The sequence below is a fragment of the Pelodiscus sinensis genome, chromosome 7 (assembly GCF_049634645.1).
Source record: "Pelodiscus sinensis isolate JC-2024 chromosome 7, ASM4963464v1, whole genome shotgun sequence".
NCBI lineage: Eukaryota > Metazoa > Chordata > Testudines > Trionychidae > Pelodiscus > Pelodiscus sinensis.
This window is the reverse complement of record NC_134717.1, coordinates 13726110-13743432: the sequence shown is the minus strand read 5'-3', so window position 1 is coordinate 13743432 and position 17323 is coordinate 13726110.

Sequence of the window (17323 nt, the reverse complement as noted above, 5' to 3'; positions counted from 1 at the left end):
CAACTGAATTATTCATTATTTGCTCTGGCAGACTAAATACGGTGCTTCTCGCAAGTACCTTTTCCAAAGATGACACAGGTTATTTGTTTCATCTTGCATGCTGAAGTTATCACTGCCCTGCAGATGCAAAATAAAATGAATATTGTGCTGTCATGGAATGGACACTGCATCTACACTGTGCTATGCAAGCTCTTAAAGACTATGTTTCTGCATATATTTGTCCTTTGATGATAGCATGAATGGCTCTTTAATATTTCAGTGATGCTCCTTGAGGCACTGTAGTCCTAGACAAAGGATCATAACAGTCTGTGGCTTTTGTATCTAGAGAATTGTACAGATCAACAACGGGGAAAAAATCATCAATAGGAAAATGAAAGGCAATTTTATACATGCAAGCATTTTTGCAGAAAGTTTCTTACAACATGAATCCTACACTATTTGCTAGCCTACCACTGCCTTTACTATGGGAAAGTCACTATCTACTATGTGATTTATGCCAGAGGAATGTCCCTTAAACTCAAGCCAAAGGGAATAAAACAGAAGAAAGAAAGAGGTAGTGAACTACCTGGCAGAGTGGACCACTATGATGTTCTGGAAGTTACTGCTTCTATTTTCTTGTTGATCTATGGCAGATAATCCACTTTCATGTGCTGTAGCTAAATGAATAAATAAAAATATTTAGCTACAGGCCCACTAATAGAAAGAACATGTTCAGTTAATATACTTATTAAAAATGGGTCAGTAACTTCACTGCTAATTGTGGAGAAACTGATTGTGCACAAACAACTGCAGCCTCTTCACACTTCTTAGACTCATCTGCCATATTTTGTGTAGACTTCAAAAATATGAGGGTGAAGGAAATACCCAGTTTTGCCCATAACAGTGCATCAAGCCCAGCTATAATAGTTGCCTTTTGATTTATGAAAGGACACTGGCTTAAATATGATTTTGACACCTAAAAAGATACAATCCCAATGTTAGAGAGACATGGCTATGCTTCAGAATAGTTTTAACTGATCTATGCTAACATCTTAGCTATTATTCCAGTGCTAATCATAGGTCTGGAAGAGACCTCAAGAAGTCAAGTCCAGCCCCCTGCCCAAAGCAGGACCAACTCTAAATCATCCCAGCCAGGCCTTTGTCAAGCCCAGGACTTAATGTTACCTCTGCCTGCTTGGCGTGGCACTCTGTCCCCCCTCCCATGGCACATAGGCCACAGAGGAGTCTCCTATAGCCTTGGCTAAGAGCCATGTAGCTTTTAGCTCTTGCAATAGAGGTTCCTACACGAAGCTCTAGAAGTGCAGGTTCAAACCCAACCACCCTTTGCGGTCTGTCAGTATAACACTAATGCAGATATTTAGAATAGTGATAGAAATGTAGCCGTGTTAGTCTGGGGTAGCTGAAGCAAAATGGAGGACAATGTAGCACTTTAAAGACTAACAAGATGGTTTATTAAATGATGAGCTTTTGTGGGCCAGACCCACTTCCTCAGATCAAAATCAGATATTTACTGATTATTAATGTTACTTATAGCATGTGCTGCTAAATCAAGCACTCTACATACCTTTATAATAAATTCATTAATAAAAGTATAATGAAAACTAGAGGTGGGTTCAAGCCCCAGATTTCAGATCAGCACTGGAACTGAACACATGAGGGGCAGATCTATTCAAACCTGGGGGTTTCATTTGCTCAAAAATAATTGTAAGAGATCACATGCCAAATAGGCCATAGGTGCAAAAGACCCAAAGTCTGGGGCATTTCAATCCGTGGTTTGGGTCCTTTGCTAATCAAATCCACGCTGCACTGAAAGCCCAAAGAGAAAGCAAGTGGAGGTGGAGACAGAAGGAAAGGACTGGAGGCTGGTTTTGCTTGTTTCAAGGAGACAGTGGAAATAGTTTGAAATATAGGAACAGCAATCATGATTAAAATGAAAAACATGGGGATATGGGTCAAAAGCATGCAACTGGAAGTCAGAATCCCTTGCTGACTTATGCAAATTAATAGAATCCTAAAATGAGAAGGGACCCCAGGAGGTACCAGCACTGGTAGGGCATATTCATTGGTTCAACCCCTGACAAGCAGAGCCAAAATACCTCTTAGGGAGACATCACAGATAATCAGGACTGGCCTTTAAGACCCACAGGACTAATTTAAAAGTCAAACTCCCTTTTTATAGGCAGTTACTGTAAATAATGCAGGTGGGAAAACCTGTAGTACTATCACGTTTGTTCAAACACTGCATTCTGCAAGGAAGTGTCACTGAATCATTGCTGGGAGCTTTGCTTAGGAGGGAGTTTAAATGAGCCACCTCCAGGTGTCATTCTGTTAAAACTGAGAGTTCAATACAGCAAAAGTAAAGGTGCAGTCTTTGCAAACAGGGTCACACCGAAAGCATAGGCACTTTCCACAGTAAGACCATAATAGAAAGTACAGGTTGAAACTTCCTAGTCTGGTTCTCTCTGGTCTGGCAACAACTATGATCCAGCATGATTTTAGTTAGCTGGATTCCCATTTATCATGGATGTGGCCAAGTTTCCTATGGTTCCATAAAGTTTGTTTACAGCCACCAGTCCTGGCTCTGTGTTCTGTGCTGTTGCTTAGCTCTCATTTTCCCCTAAATGTCTTTTAAGAGCCCAGTAAACAGTGAAAGTGTTGCTAAGCATAAGCATGTTTTCTGTGCTTTATCTACTTCTTTCCTTGTGCCAATAAAATAAAATTGCGTAATAACACGGACAATTTGTTATGAAGAGAACTGACTAGGCATAGACTTACCTAGGGTGTAATAGTACAGTTACACATTACTAAGCAGCATTGCAAGCATTGTTCTGTTTATTCACCTTGGTGAAAAATATAAAAAACCGAGACCCTCTCATTGTAATACTGACCTCCCATGGTTCAGAAAATTGTCTAGTTCAGCACCGGTCAAGTCCTGAGGGCACCAGACTACAGATGTTCAACCTGTAATACCACAGTTCTAAGCCTGGCTCAAAGCTTCCTCCAAATCTCCTCAGAGCCTAATTCCAAACCATATGGTTGTCAATGGAGAGTCTTTGGATCATATAATGGGGGGCGGGAGAGAAGGAAGAGGAGAGACAGACTCATATATTGAGCTCTATTCCTCTCTTCACGGTGCTGAAGAACTAGCTCCAGCACTTCAAACAAGCAAGAATTCCACCAAACCTGAAAAATTTAGCCATGTTCGCAGGGCAAGCATTCAGTTTTGTTGACTCACACTTCTATTTGCCATTCAAATATACACTTCCTGCATTTTCAGGAGGCAGGGGTGGGCGGAGACTAAGAATGAGAGAGAGAGGCAGGATGCATAAACTTCTATTTGTCATTAGATGGAAAATGAAGTTCTCTGGCTACCATTGGAGAATTCATGATTCTGTTCCCCACAGTCAAGAAATGCAAGAGTTAGACAATTACACAGCTTAGCAACACTGTTTCAGTTCCACAAAATTATGAACACAAGAAACCTGAATCAGGATTGGGTTCTCCACATCAGAGACAGCCACCATTGAAAGGAGCAGTATTGCATTGAGCCTATAAAAAATTCCATTACTATGGAAAAAGGTCAGTGGAATATGCCCTAAAGAGCCAAAATAACTTGTCATGGTTATAAGTATCACCCTACGTGGAGACAAAACTAAAAACCACACACAGAAAAGCATTTCAATTGGTTTTTTTTTCCAGTGGGCATGTACTATTTCTAGTGCACTTGGAGCAGCAAATCAATGGAAAGAGAAAACAGGAAGTAGGGCAAATAGGGGGGGAAAGCAGATTATGTTAGGAGATCAAAACAGAGACATATATAACTCTGATATTAGATGGAGTTTTTAGCTTCTGGTACAATTCAGTCACTTCTGAGACTTATAATTTGGTGAAGCTGCCACAGACAACTGCTCTTGTCTGCTAGTGGAGCTGAGGATTCCAGAGAACCAGTGCTATCTCCAGGATTTAGGACCAAATAAGGCCTCCTGAGATCCCTTCTTATTGTGGAATAAAGAAGCTGTTCTCACCCTCACTAGACTGATGGTGCCACAAGAGGTTTCTTTCGAATTGGGGAGAGAGATCTAGTTTGAGGATTAGTATAATCTGACCGCTGTTTTGAGCAAGTTTAATCAAAACTCGCTCAAGTACTCTACACATGTTGTTTCAGAGCAGACATATCATTAAATGTGTCTATACAGTACCCAATACTCAACCATCGGCACTACAGCAATGACAATAAACCACAGAATCATGGTAGAGATGGGAAAACTGCTTCCTATTTTTCTATCAGTTTCCTGAAAATGCAAGTATTCCCACCAGGTGTTGTTCATATTAGATGTAATGGAATATAGTGTAAGATATAGTTCAAGCTGCTCAGTAATAGTTTAGAAATAATATATGTTGTTGGCCTGGTTACTGAATGAACATACTGGTTTTGTTTAATATGGGTTTGTAAAGGAAAAAATGCAAGAAGCAATGGATTGCTCAAAGTAAGTTACTCTTTAGGTGGGGATGGTTCTGCTTTGAGCAGGGGATAGGACTAGATGATGCTCCTGAGGTCTCTCGCAACCCTAATCTTCTATGAAACACTTGAGAGTTATTATAGAACAATTGAATTGTCTCAGAGGACTCTGTCTTGACCTCTTGCTCAGTATTCTCCACTAGTTTTGAGAAGCACATTGACAGAAACAAAGGTACTGTGTCTAAATAAAATGGGAGCGCTTCTCTTTCTCCAGAGAGTTATTGAGGAAACCAAAGACAGACATCAGCTGTGAGACCTAGGCCATCATAGGATGGATAACGTGTGTAGACTGTTAAAAAAAAAAAATCCTTTTTCTCTAAATGATTTGTTCCCTCTGTTAAAATACTTTGGTTTAAGGAAGCTGTCTGGTCACTATAATCGCCACTTTTAACCAATTCCCACAGGCAAAAACCTCAGGTGTCCACTCTGTCAGACATGCTTGGTAGGCATAGCTGATATATGGAGTTGGATAACCCAGGAACTGGGTAAAAGTGTGAGGAATTATGGAATTCTAGCCAAAGAAAGGTAAATGCATGAGGCTTGCCATCTGAAATGTATCAAAAGCTAGGAATACGTGATAGGGAGTGGAAGACTTTATGATTCTGGGGCATTTTATGGTCATTGGCCACTGTTAAAAGATAGGATACTGGACTCGATGGACCTTTGGTCTGACCCAGAATGGTCATTCATATGAGGGGGAAGTACGCAGAGGCTATGTCTAGACTACATCCCTCTTTCGAAAGAGGGTTGTAAATTAGACATATCAAAATTGCAAATGAAGGCAGGATTTGAATTTCCTGTGCTTCATTTGCATAATCGTGTCACGGCATTCTTTTGAAAAACGCTATTTCGAAAGTAAAACCGCGGTCTAGACGTGGTTCTTTAGAGAAGAAAAGCCTTTTTTGAAAGATCCTGTAAACCTCATATGTGAGGTACCCAGAGAGACCAGAAAGGAGACAGAGGTGCAGCTAGGCCTGTAACCATGATAAAGTAACTGTATGTGATAGAACAAAAGAAATACCCTTGTTAAGAACAGGCAGAGTTGAGGGTTGTGGGTTTTTTTTTTAAGTTAAGAAATACAGACTTGTGAGTTCTTAAAATTCTGATTTGACAGACTCCAATCAAACTCCTTTTCTTTATCCAGCTAGACAGGCTAAGAAATTGTCAGGATATCATTTTGATCCTTACTAAAACTTGATCTAAGCAGTCTCAATTTTAATTTATGAATCAAGAGTATTAGTCAAAGATGCAGCATGTTACAAAATACACAAAGATTGTTACCAAATCAGTTCTGAATAAGTGAATCTGCTGCTCAATTCACTCCTAACTCTCAAAACCTTAAATGACATAGGACTTTACAAAGGACAAATAAAGATATTCCTTTTCCCACAACCCAATTATCGGTGGAGTTTTCTTGATGGTATCTTAGTTTACACAACAGACAAATTGAAAGGTATTTCTAATGAAGTCATTATTACAGAAAACATCTGCAACAACCAGGAATTCTTGATGAATTAAATGTTAGTACAGGCAGTCCCCGGGTTACGTACAAGTTAGGTTTGTTCTTAAGTTGAATTTGTATGTAAGTCGGAACTGGCTCCAGATTCAGCTGCTGCTGCTGAAACTGACAAGGGGCTGACCACAGGAAGCTGGAGGCAGAATTGCTCTGCCCCCAGCTTCCTGGAATCAGCCACTGATCAGTTTCAACAGCGGCTGAATCTCGAGCCTGGGACAGAACAGCTGGGCTGCCAGGTAGGTCCCTGCAGGACCAACCCGGCAGCACCCCAGCTGCTCTACCCCAGGGTCCACAACAAAAGCCTGGTCTGCTGGGTGGGGTGCACTAGCTGTGCCCCCCCTCCCCCCCCCCAGCAGACCAGGGACACCCGGAGCAAAGCCGCAGTGGCGGCGGGGTGCCGCGCCTCTGAGGCTTTGCTCTGGCAAAGCCTCAGAGTCGCAGGACCCCGCTGCCGCTGTGGCTTTGCTCCAGGTGTCCCTGGTCTGCTGGAGACAGTCTCCAGCAGACCAGGGGCACCCGGAGCAGCTTTTCTCGCCCCGGAGGTCGAGGTGGAGGGACCACTGCGCTCTGGGCCGTCCCGCTACCTGCGAGCTCTGGGGTGAGAGCCCTGTTCGTAAGTGTGGATCCGACATAAGTCAGATCCGCGTAACTCGGGGACTGCCTGTAGTTCATTATCTCAAACCACAGAAGACTTTTGCAACAACAAATATCCCTCTTCAGTTACAAATTGTCCCTTCCTAGGCAACTAGACACATTGTTCACAGGTTAGCTTGGTCAGAGTAAAGGGTTATGTATGCACCATCATTTGGACATACACAGAGGTTCAACCTAAATTCAGAGTACCTAGAATTATAAAGAACATCAGCAGCTGGGTTCATACACAGAGGACTGTGGGAGTTTGGTATCTGGTAACAGAATGCAAAACTGTTGGGTGACCCTGTAAGTTGATTTCCTAAAACTTCAATTTCATACATTATAAATTTACTGAGAGGAGCTGAATTAACCAAGGAAGAGTCATATCAGTTACTGTATATTTATAGTCTCCCCTCTATAGCAGCAATCTAAACTTAATTACTACTTAGAATTATTTCATATAGCTTTTCAACTAGAAAGGTTTGCATTGACTAATTTTAATTTTGCAAAACTAAAAAGCAACCTTGAAGCCTGAAACAGAGCAAGTATCTAAAAATTCAATTATTGCTCAAAGTCAGGGCCAGAAATGTTTGAATTACGAAACCAAAGGGAGAACAATTTGTAAATGTGAGATAGTTGCATTATAAACAATGAGTGTTTTTGTTGCATAATCTGTTAGATTATGACATGTCAAGGATCACATTATCCACAAATAAATAGGAGCTTGGATACATACACTCCTTTCTCGTGTATCCTAGTAACAGTGATGCTGGACAGATGGATTTCAATTAGAATTGTACTCATGCTATGCAGTTCTCCTAGGATTTTGTTGTTTGCATGACTTTCAGAAAGCATAAACTGCAAGCAGAAATATCATTTCTTTTCAAGAGGGTCAGAAGCTAAATTAGATACATCCAAGAATATGCCAGCATCAATTTGCCTGAACGTGCCACTGATCTGTAAGAGGCCAATTATTTATTTCTAAATGTTATATATCCTAGTGTTACCACTTTTGTCTTGAGCAGCTAGACACAATTCAGAGCCCTGGGAATGTTCCAGTAAAAATTGATAATGAAGTCTTACATTTTCTTTGATCCAGTCTTGTTTATTTACAAGGAATACATAGATGTTTGCTTCTCCAGATTCAGGAGGACCCAAAGTCAAAAGAAGTGGGCATTTTTGCTTACAGGCCCAAATTTCTTTTCAGCCAGTGCCCTTACCCAGAACCTCTCTAGGTTTCTCCCAAGTTCAAGCTTCTGCTTGAATTTCTTCAAGCTCTCTCTGCTACTGTGCTTTCCCACCTGCCAACCGTTTCCCCAAAACATTATTCAGCAAAAAAAAAACCATTCTGCCTGCACAGTCCAAATCTCCTGTGTAATTTCACATTCTTCCTGAATGGGGGCTAGTGGTTAACTTTTTACAATCCTGTTGGCTGAAGGGTGTGTTCACACCTATCAACCTCAGTATTGTTCTTGGTAAAACAAGATTTCACCCAAGTTATAACAATGCTATCAGTTTAAGAAAAAAAATCCTTTGATACTGTCCTTGTGACAGGACGTGCCCGCCCGACACTGGGGACAACCCCGGCAAGCCCTGCTTAGCAGGCAGCTGCAGGAAAGCCGGCGGTGTCCCAGCTGTTCAGCCGCTGCCCAGCGGGCACCAGCCGATGACATCATGCTCGGCGCCCACAAGAAGCAGCAGGGACGCCAGGGTGGTTGCTGCGGCAACGTAGGGCCGGGCCGACGCCGGAGGCGGGGCTTCCAGAGCACGGCCAGGGTCGCCGACCCAGCGCGAACATAAAAAGGCGCCGGCACCGGACCAGAGGTGGGGGGAGTGGCAGGAGCAACAAGCGCCCACTCGCCAGGACCCCAGCACATAGACACAACTCCCCCCTGCGGTGGACGGGGGGACCATGCCGAGAGGGGTGAGGAAGGAAGTGGCCCAGGGCGGAGCCCAGAGTTGGCTGGTGCGCTGGCGAGTTACGGTTTTAAACCCCGCCAGCCAGACTGGATCTAGTGGGATCCCAGTCCTTAGGGCCCTGGGCTGGGGCCCGTGAGAGGGAGTGGGCCCGGGCCCCTCTTCCCCCAGAAGGGCTGGAATAGAAAAAAGGAAGCGTTTCGGGGAGAAAGCTACGGTGGCGTAGTCACGCCGGTACGGACGGCGCGCTTGGAGCATCACAGTCCTAGTATGGTATATAAGCTAATATACCTAACTTTGATGTTTTCATTATATACAACAGCATAGTGCTTTTGGCTCAATATAGAAACAGAATGGATTTTTTCAGACTATTGTGAACTGAAAAAAAAAAATAAAGGGGAAGCAGTTAGGAACTGACTCCAAATCTATCAGATCTTCATCTCTAGATGGTTGAATGTTCATCTCTGGTTACACAAAAACTCAGAATGGGACACTTATCTACTGAAATTTTTCTTACTGTTACTTCAAAGAGAACTTTGGGAGTTACGCGTAAGGAGCTGCCAACTCCAGAGCAAGAGCTGCTGTATTACAGATAATGGGCCACAGGGGATTCAAACAGCAAAGCAAAAAAAAAAAAAGAGCCAGAAAAAGAAGAACAAAGAAAAAGAAAATAGGTTCTCTCAACACAGGATAAATATAAAAAAATTAAACAATAAAAAGGGGAGGGGACACTGAGGGCCCCTGGAAAGAGCATATAAAGCAGTAAAAAGAAAACTGGGATTATATTTCCTCTTCTAATGAGTCACTAACAACAAAGAGTCATTTAAAGAAAGACAGCCTTCTTGCAGATGAAATGTGCTGATCCTGGTACAACTCAAAGGAAACACACAGCCTCTGGGCTCCTATAGCCTAAGCCTCACAAAAATATGGCACATCTTTCAAATACTGATTTGAACACACTGCGACACTATGCTGCTAACTTCAAACTGGTAAATGAATGTAAGTGATAAAATGAGACCCCCCATAGCCTCTGGGGAGGAAAAATAATCTTGTAGTAGCATTAACATGTATTGGAAGAGGCCCTGGTCCCTGTGAACGCAACGATAGGAAGGATGGTACAGTGGTTAGACCGCTAGTCTGGCTCAGACGCTGTAGGATCCCTGCCTTCCCTCCCACAGACTTTTTGCCTGGTGATGGGGCAGGGGAGCAAAGAGTGCAGCCCAAGTGGTTGCTGGAGCACTGGGCCATTTAAATCACCGCTGGAGCACCACACTGCAGTGATAGTGGCAGGGGTGGAGACAGGACATGCTCCAGGCAGCACTGAGATCTTCCTAGGGGCTGGCATGGTGCACCCCAAGCAGCGCTCAGGGCTGGCTGCCCCAGCCCTGTCTTTTCCACCTGAGGCCCCGTTCCTTCTAGCAGTATGGAGCTGGTCCCCCTTATACCCAGGAGCCCACAGAGACTGTCTGCCTCTGTCTGACACAATGCCCATCTCAATCTCTCTGTGCTTTATCTGTAAAATGGAAATGGTAGCTCTGCCTTTCTCTGTGTGGGATGCAGAGAATACCTAGATCCAAGTCTTACCATTGACTTCAATGGACCAAGATAATATCCACAGATGTTCAGACTGCTATTTTTTTAGATAAAAAAATCTTCTCTACTACTTCCTTTGGATCCCTCCAGTACATGTGTGAATACAATGGATAATTGTACAAGCATGTAGGATATACCTGTGACAATTATAGAATTAAACAGAGCTGGCTGAATTTTTTTCATCAAAGTTGTTTGGTTTATTTGGCTTTTTAATGATTTTTTTTTAACCAAAATGAACATTGTAATTGAAAGTCAACTTTATAGAAACAAATTTCCTATGGAAAATGTCAAAGTGAAATATTTTTAAAGGGATTCATACATTTTGGTGGGAAAATCCTACTTTCCCTCTACTTTTCTACTTCCATCCTCTTTATTTCTCCCCTCACCAGTCTTCTCTCTAAGCTGTGGGGCATGCCCAGCAAGGGGCTCAGGACTTGCGGAGGGGAGGGGCTCTGCTCCCTTACTGATAGCAGAAACTCCATGCTGAGGACAGAGCAGGGAGTATCTCCCAGCTGGCAGACACACAGACTTGCTGCTCTGTTGCTGATGGAGAAGTGCCTCACCCGCTGCCAAGCAGCTCCGTGCGGGAGTCCTGGGCCTCTGGCTGGGCTCATTAAGCAGCTGCGGGCTGTGCTGTCACATCTTAGAAGGAAAACTGCACCTTATTCCATTGCTTCCAACACTGGAGAAGGAGGAGAAATATTAAAGATTTGTGAAATTTTCAAAAAAATTTCATCAAAAACCCAAAGATTTCAGTGACCTGGTTCAAAGAGCTATACTTACCAAATAGAGAGCAGAAATTATACCATATGACTTGTGTCCTATAAAAATCCACCCATCCATTTTGATTTTGCTCTCAATGAATAGTTCACAAGAAGTCTTCAGACTAAGTAGTAATCTTAAACTCTTTTGTGAATACTTTTAAAAATGAACAAACTGCTTGCCAACAGTTGGATAGCAGTAAGAAAGGCACCACTTAATGCATAAAATATTCTCCTCAGATTTGCCCAGCTCTGGTTGAGGCAAATAGTCATCTTTGATCTTTTACATAAAATAAAAGGAAATTATATTTTTCAGATTATTTCTCAGCGTAAAGACTATTGGGAAAACAAAATATGAAAAGTGCTACCATGGAAGCAAATAGACAGACTGCTTAACTAAGAAATCCCTAGTCTCATAATAAGGATTTTAATGTCCATATGACTTTGAAAAATATTTTGGTTATGTATGATTTTGAGATAAAGAATGATAGTTTCTCTAAACCAAGTGCTTAAGAAAGAAGATCTATTTTTTTTCTCCTATAGACGAGTTCTTATACCTCAAGCTTAAGCTTATCAGCAGATAGGTCAATTCGTTACTATGGCATTCTTGTGGTTGGGCAGGAGGGTTGCCAGGTGTCTGGATTTCAACCAGAACCCCAGGTTGAAAAGGGACCCTGGTGGCTCTAGTCAGCACTGTTGATGAGACCCTTGTGAGTCCGGTCAGCAGCTTAGGCATGCTCCCTGCCTGCCCTGGCTCATGCTGGCTCCTCCTGGTAGCCATATAGTTCCATGGCCCCACGGCGCAGGGCAATCTGGGAGGTTCTGTGAGCAACTCCCACATCCCAAGCATCAGAAGCAGTGGCCAATGGGAGCTGGGGAGGCAGCACCTGCCTGCAGTGCACAGAGCTACCTGGCCACGCCTGCACCTAGGATCCAGACATGTTGGTCACTTCTGGGAACAGCAGGATGCCCAGGCAAGTAGGGAGCCCGTTTTACCGCCACTGAAGTGCCAACGAAGAACCGTCTAAGGTAAGTGCTTCCCAGCCAGATCCCGTGCCCCAGATCTTCTTATGTACCCCTACCACAGGCCCAAACCCCCTCCTACAGCCCAACGCCCCAGCCTGGAGCCCCCTGCTCCACTCCAGAGCCCACCCTCTCTCCTATTTCCTAACACCTTGCTACAACAAAAACCCTCCCTTCTGTACCCTGAACCTCTCATTTCTGGCCCTATCCTGAGTGTGCAAAGCCTTCACCCCCTTCAATCTCCTGCCCCAGACCTGTGAAAGTGAGCAGAAGGATCTCAGAGAATGGTCACAGCAAAAGCATTTGGTGGTGTGTGATTAGAAATTTGACAACCCAATGAGGCATCTGTTGATGTCCTTAACTAAAGCAATTAAGAGGCTATAGGTTAGCATTTTGTGATTACTTAGAAGCAGTTTGCAACACCTGTGATTATAACAAACTATAAACAAAGTTTGCAGCATCCTGTGACTTAAGCTCACTATTAGTTTATTTATGCTAAATTATTGTGCAATTAGTCCTACTCAGGCAATTACCTTACCTTTATGCTAACTGCTGAAGCTATCCTCATAGGTCTAGGCCTATAGGTCTCTTGCATTTTTGCTACCAGTTCCTTGCCCCTTTATCCTTTACTTATTATAGAACAATCATTGCTGCAAAGCTATATACTAGCTACATGAGCTACACTACATCTCCAATCTTTTAAAAATATGGTAGGTATATAGCCACATTAGACCAGGGGTGGGCAATCATTTTTGCGGGGGGAGTGGGGAGAACACTTAATGAATTTTGGTACATGGTCACGGACCACCTCCACCCCTGGAAGGGGCAAGGCCTGAGGTGAAAGGGGTGGGGTTGGGGACTAGTCTCCCCCCAGAGTTGTCTGGGGCTGGAGGCTTTGAATCAAAAACACAGCAAATAGAATCCTGCTACCTGAGCCACTGCCTGGAAATTCAGTGGCATGGGCAGCAGAATATAAATAGGAAGTGGCCAGATGCAATCTGTGGGCCGGGCTGAATCCAACTGTTAGGTGGGCCTGATCCAGCTCCTGGGCTGCATCTTGCCCAGCCTGGTCGTAGACCAAATTTTCCTCACGTTTATATTCTTTAATAGCTAGCTTAAAATTACCCATAAATGCACACAGGTGAGTGATTTGCATAAGCAATTCCGGCAACCAGATTTGAATATTTGGCCAAACAGCTACAAAATATCGTCCATTTCACGTACCAAGCAGATCAGTGTTTAGTCACAGCAAGATGAATGGTGCTTCATCCTGATCATCCACCCACCAAATATAAACAAGGTTGTCCTTATCTTGTACATCCATGGACCTTTTCAGAATGATGCAGACTATTCTTAGTCACTTTAGAATGATCTGGAATAACAATTCTGGTCGGGACTAGGTTTACCTTTTGTGGGCTCCAGCATTCCAACCATGCCCGCACGCCCCACACTCCACTGCAAGGTCCCACTTCTTGTGCTCTTTCCCAATGCCTCTTCCCCCACAAGGCCTTGTCTGCTGCTCATTCAGGGAGGTGGCAGCCAAGAGGAGCAAGCAGTGGATGGGGAAGAGCCAAGAGTAGAAAGCAGAGAGAGAGAGGGGAGAAGAGCAAATGGGGGTTGGACTTCAGAGGAAAGAGGCCAAACAGGGGCAGCGCTTTGACATGGAGCGTAGGGGGAGTGGGTTGGGAGCCACAGGCTGGGCCCTGAGGCCCCTTAGGAGTGTGGTCCCAGTGCCACTACACCACTGGCGCCATTATCCACCTGGTTCTGATTCTAGTCTTAGGTAATATTTGAGACCTCAGCAGAAATGATGGAGCTTTCTCATACCAAAGGAAGAGGATGTTGTGGTTAAGGCATGGGACTAGTGTTCCAGTGAACTAGGTTCAGATCTGCTTTTCCCATGCTACTTAGGCAAATTGCTTAATCCTTCTGTTTCTCAGCTCCCTAATCATAGGGGACTTGATGACCTTCTAAGGTCTCTTCCATAGATTCGATGATAAAACAGGGATCAGAATTCCTTTATCTTGTCTATTTAGACTGTAAACATCTTACGGCAGAAACAAGCAGCACCTACAGCTCCCAACTGAGGCTATCATGATACAAATACATTTTAATAGCTGAGTGTCTGAATGTTAACAGACATTTGATCTCTAACATGTTTTCAGGGGAGACCTTTATATGCAAATACAACTGAAAGTCTGAATAAAACTCACTTTCTGTCAATTAGGAGTTTAATGTTGTAGTTTCAGATATTTTAATATTTCTCCAGTCATGAACAGTGTCTTCCATGAAAATAAGGATACACAAGACCTGAATTTCTAGACTGAAAACAACCTTAAAGGTAATTTTTTAACTTGGAAAACAATCTTTGCTCCTTTAAAGAAGCAAAGGATACAGAATCCTTTTTATTCCTCCTAAGGAGCACATGTAGTAGTCCTGAAGTTGAAATGGTAGATCCACGAAGACTGCTCAGAACGATCAAAAAAAGGGAACAGTTTAGGGCAAAGTAGAAAGAAAGAAATGATTTGTTATAAGATTAGCCATGGAATTTATATAACAAGTGAAAAGGAGATGAAGGGTCATAGTGGAGAGAGCAATTCACAAGAGGCAGAGTGAAATGGATGAAATTCTGAATGGAAAAAAAATATAGTTGATAGGTGCCATGCAAAATAAGACGCTTCAAAAAAAATCTAATTTGAAAATAAGAGATTAAAGAGATATAGCATCAAAAGCCATTCAGGCAAACTGTCTGTGTGTATTCACTGTATCAAGACAAGAACAAATTGCCAAAATAAGCAGAGTAAAGTAGTGTACAGTACAAAAAATAGCTGAATCTAAAATATATATCTAGGAAAGAAAACCCTGCATTACCCACCAGTTGCAGTTGTCTTTCGATTTGAACTAGATACTACAGTTAATATTTTTCTGCGATTTCTGCTATTTGGTGTTTTTCATTTTCCATTGATTGCCTGTTGTACTGTCCTTTATGTGAAATGCATGAGAATGTGAATCCACACTTTTATTTACAAAAGTAGAATGTATATGCCTCCTGTTCCAACATCTCAGGTGTACCACATCTCCTCTCATTTCTCTTGCCTATTGTCTCTCATTCTTCCTTGTCTTTTAGGGTGAAACTGAAGATGGTGCAGAAAAGACAGCAGATGTAAAATTCCCATCAAGTCCTATTTAAAAGGTACTTAGTGTACACAACACTTAAGTACTAGTCCTCTGCAGAGACTGGTTTTCACCTTAAGTGAATAGTGCCCATTTCTGATTAGATCAGGGAGAACGTAACAATCTGATAATCCTCATCCTTCCTTCAAAAAGTTACTGCTACCATGACAGAAAAGCAAAAGGTGAAAGGTTCATGGGTGTATCTCTTCTGTGACCTTCTGTCCCACCTGAGCTTTCCCTATGAAAAACAGCATGACATGGATTGTGATAAAGGCAATGTATCAGCTTCCATCAGACCTGGAAGAATCTTGAACTTTTCAAAAAAGAAAAGTCAGGGCTAAATGCAGAGATGATTTAGATTAAATTGCCACAGCCCTTACACACAGTCTGCCAGTTTATAAAGGATTGAAGGATCTGATTCATTGTTCTGCTACAGCCCCTACTTATAAAGAAGGTTAGAAATTCAATATATCCATTTCCTGTCAGATTAACTTTATAGGAACAAACAGGAAACTCCCTGAAGACACATTTTCTTCCTTATATGCATTTAAAGTCAACAGGTAGTTTCTGTATATATGGGTGACTCCCTAAGACCGGTTTACTCTCCAAGAGGAAATACGTTCAGTGGGGGTGAAACAGATTAGAACATTTATTTCACAGCCTAAAAATAATTTGAGAATTTTCATGAAATAGTGTCTCCCAAGATGCTTTAAATATTATGGAGGAAAGGAAAAGACTCTCCCACAGCAATGAAATTTTTCTTTCCAGTTGTCATTATTTCCATAATAAAAGGGCTATCAGATTCCACACTGCCTAAATATGGCACGTTTATTTTTATTATTAGTTACATGCTGCTATTATTTAAGTCTCTTGGCTCAAAAGTGTCCTTTCTGTGTAGCAGCTACAAAGATCCTCCTGGAGCAACTAAGACCCAGAGCCACAAAGAAACTACACGTTTAAATACACATGGAGGATGAGCCAGCACTAGTTGTACGCATTAAAATCACAATGCTGGGCGTAGGCCTTTAGGCATCCCTGTATAACAGATGGAAAAAGCCAGGTGCCTGAGAATGTAGGGTTGCTAGGTGTCCGGTTTTCACTCAGACAGTCTGTTTTTTCTGTCCCCTGTCCGGTTAAAGAACAAAACACCACAGAAAATACTGGACATACTGTTTCTCTAGCATGGACAGTGTGGGTGGAGGGAAGTGAGGAGTGCTGAGATTCTTAAAGGCGTAGTGCCTTCCCCACACACACAACTTTTGTTTTTTTTTTTGTTTTTGTTTTTTTGGCCATGTTCAGGTTTTTGGTGAAAGCATCTGGCAAGCCTATCCCCACTAGGTAGGGAGCCATCTAACCTCAGAGATGCCAACAAGAGACATATGTCCTAAACCCTGTTCCCTCTCAGAGTTAATTGTCTAACATCTATGTCTGCTTGTGAACCACAGCTGGGAACTCTTCTGCAGGGGACAGCAATTCCATAGAGAATGGCTCAGAGACCTGCTCTAACTCCACCCAAAAACAGCTAGCAGAAAACAAGAGAATAAGACTTTTTAGCCCAGTGGCAAGGGTACTCATCCAGGATGTGGGAGATGCCAGCTCAGTTTCCTTCTCACCCCTGCTGGTGAGCTGAAGGAATTTGAACTGAGGTGTGTCAGCCCTCCGGTGTGTGCCACAACCACTGGATTAGCTTGTCATTCTCTGGCCCAAAGGGGAGTGGCTTCAAACAAGAGAATGAGTCCCCATTTTGGAATATCTTACAGACAAGACATGCCTTGAATTAAAACTTCTCTGCAGGGTGAGGTGGCAGCTGAGCAGCCTGTTTGTGGCAGATCAGTGTCTCTGACTGCTTTAGGCCCTCAATTCAGGGATTTAGACATTTAAATCCTATACAAATCAGGGCCCAATCACTTTCTCTAGCACATCTGATATCTCACTGGGACCCACTGTTTTGTTCTGCATACGTAATGCCCATCACACGTTATCCTAGGACTAGCTGTCTCCCATCCTCACATTGTCCCTTGACACCTGTGGTCGCAATAGCAGACCTTCTCAGGAGTATTTATAACTTTCAGCACTTACTAGCTGCTGGGTTTCACCTTGATCTTTCTATCTTAAAAAAAGTCACTGATCATGAATAAGGAATGGTGTTTCCAGATCCAGACATCTCAGTTTTTCCCCCCCTCAACA